Here is a 9,418-nt window from a genome sequence, read left to right as displayed (position 1 = left end):
ATATATATATATATATATATATGTAAATATATATACACACACACAAAGTATTTCACTGTAAGCTCTTGTAAAGCACAAAACACCATGGACAAGCTCTATTTTAGGAAGCTTTCTTAAACGTTTAAGAACGTAAGCAGGTAATTCATTAAGACTTTCATTCACAGTTTTTCCATCCTCTGCAACATTTCTGAATGTTGTGCATGCAGACTATGAACAGGCACAAGAGCAGACACACTGCACTTCAGAGATGCCAAACCAGCCAAGCTGAAAGTTGGTCTGCACCAGCTGAGACTCAGGACCCACTGCACTGCTTGAACTGCACAGAGCTTTGGCTCCGGGACACCAGACCCAAACCGGCAGAGGACAGTGCTGAAGGCAAATCTGTGGATAGCCAGTATCTCAGAAATACCTTCATTTCACCTTCTTTATGCTAAGGTACACAGTACACTTCATTCACAAGTGTAATCTGTGATGATGAGCTTATCCTACACTTCGTAATGACAACTGACTGCTAGTAGTTTAAAAGAAGGAAGGTTTCTAAGTTAACCAGCAGTTTTAAAGATGAAAAGATGTCAGTTGTTGCTTCACTACTCCAACAACTTACTTGAGAGTTTTCCTGCAGTTATCATCAAAAGCTATTTCCAGTACATATGTGATAAATCCAATTTTGAAATATGCTGTATCTTGTATTGGCCCATCACTGTCAGCATAGAAAAGTAAACAGGTACAGCCACAAGAAGAAAAATGACATTACCATAAAGTATGAGTCAACATGCACTCTGAAGTAACTACTTTTCCCCTCTTTTTATTTATTTACTCTTTTAAACAAAGAGAAGACAGCAAGTGTCTTGTATATCAAATGAATACAAAGCACCAGATTATTTCCTCTGGATTTCAAACCTTCCAGTCAGGAAAAAAGAAACCAACCCCAAAATCAGTTGGTCCAGCTTATTTTGGTATGAAGTGCTGAACTATCTCTGTGGAACATCACTGCAATGCATCATCCAAAGAGACAAACATTCCATCCGCTCCTTATAAACACAATTTTAAGGCACATTTTACTGACCCTGTTAACTTTGCTCTCATTAGGGTACAACGTAAGGCATGCTTTAGAATTTGGCAGGTCAGAACACTGTGGATATCACAAGATAAACCCTGATAACTCTGTTCAGAACTACTCTGTACATGTACTCTCCTAGCCATTTAATCAAATACTTGGAATCTCAGGGCCAGTCCCTCACCTACAGTGTACAAATCATTTTCCCAGAATTCCAAAGACAGAAATTTACCCGAGTGCAGAAAATTATTGTGTTACATCCTCTGTGAAAAAGAAGGGCCTGGATGGCCATCTATCCCCAAAAACATTCCTGAGCTCATTGCTGGCCTTGGGAACACAAAGGTAGAGTTAAGAGCAGAAAAACGCGAAGGAACAAAACCCATCCCTACTCAGACACGCTTGTAACAGCCCCAACACACAAATGCTCAACAACTACTTCAAAACAAAACCAAACCTCTGAAATTATCACTCATAGGATAGCAAGCAAGCAAGCCTGCAAGGAAGAAAGGTCTGTTGCACAGGCTGTTGCCTGTTTGTTTATTTTTCCATACACTACAACTACAACTTGCAAGACAAATCTATCAGCTGGTAAGACAAACACGAACTACGCAGACCGAAACCACAAATCTGTTTGCATCACAAAATACTATAGCTAGATTTTATTTCTCCTTTCAAAGAAATTAGACTATTTACCACATGTACACGCCAACAGCCTCCCCTCTAACAGACTTTACAACAGAGAACTCAACACACCATCGTTATTATGTATGTGCCACTTCACCTTTCAATGCAGCCCATGCCCCTGTCCACCCCACTCGCACCCATACCACTTCTGTGGCACTGACCTCCTTACTGCTACTCTCCTACCTGGCTCCACCCCACCTCCGTCACCACCATGCCTCCAAGCCCCAGCTATCCATGCACATCGCCTGCCTGTCACATCCCTTCTGGATCACCTGCAGGCAGCTGCCAGGCGCGCACTCTCTTCCCCAGCTACTGCCATCCCACAGACACAGTTTAAAGGCCACTTCTTTTCCCCAGTCTTTCCTTTCTATCTGCCTGCTCTTCAGCCCTGATTTCTCAGTTCTCCCCAACACTTCCGCTTCTTCCAGAACCACCTTTGCCTCCTTCTCTCTCCCAAACCTGTTTGGGCCCTTCATGACTAACTCTTCCATTTAGGCTCTCCCTTACTAGCACGGCTTCAGTCCCTGCTCACTGGTTCTATGCTTGCCAGGGCATTTCAGCACAAGCTCAAGTGCCTCCTCCTTGCCCCTTCTATCCTCTTCCCTAGAAGATGCCCACTCTTAGGCTTTTAAATCCTCAGTTACTGTAGAGTCATCTCCAGTCACCAAGCTTGAAACTTGTTCCCCTGTCTGTTCAGTCACTGCTGCTCTCCCCAAAATCAAAGGATGCCAACACCCACGTCAAATGCCTCACATGTTAGGTTCAAGTGCCCTTCTTCAAGGACCTACACAGTTCCACCCTACTCTCTTTTGTGTGGGCAGTGATTCACTCTCCCTAATAACCCCTCTTATATCAGTTTCCCACTTTCAACCTTGTGTTTTGACACTGTATTTAGAACTGTTTTTTCACTGTATTTTCCTTCATTCTTAAAAGCTTTTTTCCCACAAATGACTCAAAATTATTTTCCCAAATTAAATCCATCACTCGGTTTTGCTGTGTTTTTTCCCCCCTAATGCATAATAGGTGTACTGAATATTGCTATGTTCTAATTGGTGTGTACATTCCTCAAGGCAGGGACTTGAGATCTTTTATATGTGTGCTTTCATGTACTTTTATACAGTGCCAAAAGTTCCAACTTCAAATAATTTCTATGAGCAAATTATCATTATAAAGTGAAGATTCAACTTTTCAAAGAGTCATAGTCCCTCTTTTCATCAGTAGCATGGCCAGAAGTTGAGAAACAGATTCTTTCCCATGAGCCCCAAAAATAAACTAATCCCCTCTTCTGCCTACCCAGAGTTCATCTCTTAGTTAACAAAAAGGCTCATCAGATAGTAAAAAAAGCTAACAAGGTATAAATCACATGTCACTAACCTCTAGCCTCTCTGCCCTTCTGAAACAGAATTCCAGGCAATGTTATGCATTTACTGGACATAAATAACAAGAAGCATAATGACAAATAAAATTCGAGTGCCGCATTTTTCTCTCTCCCTTTCTTCACAAGCAACTTGAAAAAAAGTGGGCTGTGCAGAACATCCAAATCAAGGGCAAGATCCCAAGCGGTGAGGCTCACTTCAGTTAGGTATTCTTACAGGAGTCAGTCTCTCTACCTGGGACTGTAAGGATGATTTGAAAGCTTCCCAAACTCACTTTCCTCCAGCACATGCAGGCTGCTTTATATCACACGTTTTACATTCTGCAAATACAAATATACTCCTTTACCCCTCAGGGCAATGCTGAAGCAAGTAGATCTTCCACCAGAGAAGCACAACGTAACTGTGACTAACTCCGAGAGCAGAATTTGAGCCACACTGCTAAATCCTTAAACCTGTTACACAACAAATAAGCATGGATTACAGTGTGGCTGGTTCATTATGGGATGTTTTGTGATGCTATTCCTAACGCACAAATGCCATTTGTCTTAGCCACATACATAAAGACCATTCTCCTATTTTTCGTTATGCATCTTTATCATGGCTTTCACTTCTCTGCATCTCATCCATTTATTACTCACCTACTCCCTATTTAATATACTTTTACACTGTACACAGTGCTAAATAATAATGATGTAACAGCACAGTATTATACTTGGTCTGTATAAACGACTGCTCGCACTACGGTTACTTGACACTTCTTGCTATCAAAACAAACCATTTATAATTATATATCATCTTTATTACACCACAGATACTCCACATGCAGCACTACACAAAGAGCCTACAAATAAGAAGAAGAAATCTACACTGAGGAGATTTGGATTTCAGTAGAAATACCAAGCAAAAGTGATAGAAAATGCCTGACTAAAGCACGTTTTTAGGCAGGTGTAATCTAATTTTGGCAGGTTTACAACAGTCAGCTACAATGTATGTTAATACTTTAGAGGATTTTGGATTTTTTTTTATATGGGTTTAGATAAGCACACTCGTATTTACTTCCTTAGGTAATGGGTACGTTTATCAAAGACACTGTTTATAATCTAAAGAGATTTTCTCACAAGAAAAAACTTGCCATACATATAAAAAAAGTCAGCTTCACTACTTAACTAACAGTAAAAACCACAATCTTGAAAGAAAAGCACATACAGCATTATTAATGCTGTATATGGGGTCAAAAGTACATACCAACTTATCTGTAATCTAGTATTTTCTAAACATAATGAAACTTTTTTCATTAAACTCTTTTATCAGGCTTGTAATCAAGTAGGACAACTTTCAGCATCACAACTCTGAAAATGCAGCTTTACTACTATGTACCCTTCCTCATTTTATCACACTTCTCTATTGACAGGTTTTCAAGTATCTCCTGAACTTTCCACATGTGATTTATTCAATTAACATATAAAGTCAAGGCATCAAAAACAATATCCAAAATCAGGTGTGCATAAAATTTGTACAGAAAGCACCATAAAAATTTTTATTCTAGTACTGCCAACTCAGAACGCTAAACCTCATGGGTCAGGCACTCAAATATCACGATACATCAATAGACTTAAGAGATGGTTGTGAACATAACTTAGCTGTGGATTCTCTTATTTGCCTTTTGAGCTTTTACAGTACAGTCATATCTCAAGCTTCTTCCAACAGCCACCAAGCCAGGTAACTTTCTGTTACATCATCATTTTGGAATTGGACCGCAGAAAAAGGGGCTTTGGGAAACGATCCCCATCTTCTCCACCGATAAAATCATAAAAAGTGGAAACACTGTAACTTAGGCAAACAGACACGGTATTCCTTTGCTCTGCCACTTCACTCTTAAAACACTCCTCAGAAACCTACAAGAGCTTACTTATAAACATCTAATGCAGGGGATGCTGCGGTTTAACCAGCACAGAGGGGTAGAACAATCCATCTACATACACAGTCAGGGGATGGTCAGCCAGATATACAGAGCATGGGCAGTCTCTACTTTACGGGATTTACAGGTAATAAAAAAAATCAGGCAAAAGAAAGGAAACTATTTTATTTAGTTTGGAAAAAAATATTTAGGTATATAACATTTGAGATCTAGGTTCATAAATACTTGACTAGACTTAATAAAATTAGAATGCTAAAGATAAAATACAGTGTTAAAAACCATCTTAATTTGCTGATCCTGTATAACCACATAAAAATTAAGATACTCACTGACAGACATCCAGGACCATATACTCCTTGGGCCCAGCTACTTCTCCTGCAGGACACATGCTCCTTGCTAAATTTGCCAGGTGCCTTCTGTCTGTGCAAATGGGGCACAAATATTGCAAAACGTTAAATGGTACTAAAACTACCTTGATCTTCTGCCAAAATGTTTCTAGCATAACCCTGAATATAAGTAGACTAGATGGTGATAACACCATTGTAAGAAAAGACACCTCTGAGGGAGCAGACAAACCCCACTGGGTCACACTGGGTCTGTCATTTGCAAAACTGTGTCTGTCCTGGGTACAGCTAAAGGCAGCTGCAGCATCTGCTAACACCAAGACCAGTAAGAGGAAAAGACTGGGTTGTTTCAATCAAAATTATTGGGTATCCCATGAAAGAGAAGTCAACAAAGCACCCCTCTGAGACACAGCAACTATGTTGGAAAATAAGGTCCAGAAGAGCATCTGTTTCACCATTTATTCTCTAGCATATCATCACCTTGAAACTTGTGAAGACAATATTCCTCCATATAGCTCAGGCAACAACCCAAAGGCTGCTACCTAAATGCTTCCTCATGCTGCCTTCTAGATGACTGGACCAACAGAGTTTAGATGAATGAACCAGTCTCTAAAGCAGTGTTTGGACACCATGGGGCCCCATCATGGGCAAACATGGTACCTCTTGCATGAGGCAACTGCTCTTTGGGAACCCTGTTATGGCATTCTGATATAGTTCTTTTAATCCACAAGCTTCTCTCATTTCAGATGCAGGACGACTGTCATCTTACAGGTGGTTTAAACACACTCAAGGCTTTGGTTACAAACTGTGAGTCAAATTCTAACCTGAGTTAGACAGGTGTCCATCCTGACTTACCACACTGACTTTAGCAGAATCACTGCACAGTTATGCCTGCATGAGAAGGGAGACATCAGCCCTTCAGTTTTCAAGTGCAAGGCTGGCATTTATCTTCCTTAGACATTTGTAATTACTTCTTTTTGCACCAGAATTCTTTTTAAACCCTGCCTGAGCCTACAAGGTGCATATCATCTGGAAACCAAGGCACCCAAACTTAAAAGAAAGTCCTCGATTCCCCAAGCACCTCACCACTAACCAGTTCAACTGAGGTGCAGTATTTGCAAATGGGCAAACTCCTGTAAGAAAAGCCCATCCAGGGCTAAGAAACCAAAAAGCCACAGACATGACCTTTAGCTTAGTCACTGAATTGCAAACTGGTCAAACTAGGAAAGTACCCACGGAGAAGCTACCATCAAAAGTTTATCCCACTTCTCATGCTCCTTTCCCAAGCAGCTGCCACTAAGCACTGTCAGAGGGAAGATACAGGACAGAGCACATGAACCTTCAGCTTGACCCAGTTCAGACCCTCCTATGTTCCCAAGACTATTAATAACGAATCTCAAGCCATCTGCTGTTGTACAAGAGAAGGGTAAAGGCCTCTCCACATACACATCTTGCAGCCCAGCCACCTACCACTGAAGGGTGGGGAGTCGCTTTCATGTGACTACAGAATTTCAGAGCAAGTCTCACCTTTTACAGCAAGTTGCAAAACAGCCAGCACTGGAACCACCCAGCACCTAGCCAGCATCTCCAGCAGAATGGTGACAACACGCCTTGCCAAGGTAAAGATAACTCCCTTCCCTGACTTTCTACGTACATACGCGAGAGGCCAACAGTCCCCAGAAAAGCTGACAACACAACTTTCAAGCTGGGAAGGCAAATAGTGCTGATTCCTCAGAATATACATTAAAAAACAGCTCTAAAAACACACACATCTCCCACTCTGCTACCTGCCCTGTTTCTGTGCCACAACTTCCCATCACACAGACTGTCAGGAACACAGACACCTTCCTTACTGCAAACCAGACGCTGCCACAGCTGCCTACAAGAGGCTTCAGAGACATCCCCCTCCTGCCTCCTTCGAATGAACTCCAGTGATGAACTCATACCAATTATCTTGCACCCAAAGGGAAGAAACAAAAATCAAGTTAAAAAAATTCAGTAACTAATGACAGAACTTTTTTTTTCTTAAGCAATGACATATAAAAAAATTTTAAGATTTAATGGGCATTCAGTACACAGACTTCTTGAGTGAACAGCATGCTACTATGAAGAGAGGACATTATCAGTGTATTTGCACACAAACCAGACTTCACAGTTTTCACTGTAAAACCAATAGCTTCTCTATTTGAAACAGTGAAGCTCATCTGTAGAGATTTTGTGGCTAACAAGCATTTGATTTCACTTTCCAGCAACAATACAGCCATCGTATTGCAAATATCATCAAATGAAATTTTAATTATTATCTAAGAGTCACTTGGTAGCTGTTAATGAAGGCAAACTGTTAGGGAAATCCTGCCAAAATAAAGTAATGACCAGATGTGTACCAGTGCAGCAAGGTCCAATTTAAATGAATAACAACTTTAAATCATTAAAAAGAGTTGGACTCATCTATTATCAACATTCATCCCAACAGCTATTTTTAAGTATTTCTCCTAACCCAGAATCTACACAAGCCCTTGAAAAAAGTAGTTCAGGAATCATGAAATACATGTAAATATCCAAATAAGAGAAAGAGCAATCCTTTTACAGGCTTTCCCATTTAAATCTCAAATTGTTTTCAGTCACTTCTATTAACCTCTCTTTACAGCTTTTTCCGAGTTCATAATGCTTCCTGCAGCCTAAAATAAAACAAACGGCAAAGATGTCAGAAAGTTATAGATGTGCACTTTAGTTACCCTACATTAATACTGTCTGTCATCTACATTAATGTTGTAAATGAAAACAACACATGCAGATCTGGGGATGTGCTTGCAAAAGTTTGTACCCTTGGCCACCACGCCTGTGCAGAAGCAGCTAATTACAGGGGTGAGCTACGCTGATACGCAGCTTGTGCTAGCTGTGAGATACTACATCATAACAACTAGCATTGCAAAAAAGAGCGATTCATAGTCCAGCTTAGTTTTAACTTCCCAGCGTGGGGCTCGGAGAAAAGAATCACATTTTGCACCAATATTATTAGATTGGTATTTTTCACAATGCTAAAGTGAACTATGTTTCCGTATACATCAAGTAACTGAGAAGGACAACTGAACCAACAGCTTTTATCACTTTCTATTTCCTTATAAGGGATCTTCAACCCAAAAATATTTAAACTACTCTGATAACCGTTTGACATAAACATACTAAACTCCAAGACATAAAAACACAATGTATATTTAGCACAGTGCAAAAACATCAAATTTAAAAGCTATTTTATTTGTAAATGCTTCTTTATTAGAAGAATGCTTATTGCTTCACCGGTTCATATTCCCATGTCTCTGGCCTATTGAGCAAATAAGTGAAACAACATCTATGCATTTTATAATTAAGTTATCTCCACATTATTGTTCTTCACTGGTGAAAGCCCTAAAGGTATAAACGCAGCTGCCGAGCACTGAAGGCACTCCTCAAAGTACCTTACAGAACAAAAGCTGAAGTCAGAAGTTGGTCTCATTCATTCAGCACAATAAAATCTTTCCAGAGAGTCTCCACAATTATCAAATATCAAACATGCACAAAATCAGAGTTCTTTATCCATCAATTCTAGCACCATTGGAAGATTTCCTGCAAGTGTTACAACTATTTTTAATTTTTTTAATCCCTTCTCTAAAGAAACACAACCAACAACTGAAAAGCTACATGCAAGGTTTTAATTATTCTCTTAGAGTCTTTCCATGAAGTTTGTTCTGATATTTTTCCAGCTGGCCAAGAAAAGCAAACATGTGTCAAGGTCAGAGAGAAATAGCTGGCTCTTGCTTCATCTGAATTCCAGTTCTGGGCAACAAAAAATCCAGCAACTTAAACAGGAAACTGGCTTGATAGTTCTGAATTCATCTTTTCCATGAATGGAGAAGCAACTTGCAATGAGTCTGTCTGCTTCTGCTTGTTTCATCATTGAGGGAAAGGAAAAAAAGAATGTAAAAAAAAAATTTCAGATTTGGTCTTGCTAAAGAAGATCTGCAAGTAGTGGCTGTTTTAATATAGCTATTCTTCACTGAAG

The sequence above is a fragment of the Acanthisitta chloris genome, unplaced genomic scaffold (assembly GCF_000695815.1).
Source record: "Acanthisitta chloris isolate BGI_N310 unplaced genomic scaffold, ASM69581v1 scaffold41171, whole genome shotgun sequence".
Taxonomy (NCBI): Eukaryota; Metazoa; Chordata; class Aves; order Passeriformes; family Acanthisittidae; genus Acanthisitta; species Acanthisitta chloris.
Note: the sequence above shows the minus strand (reverse complement) of the source record.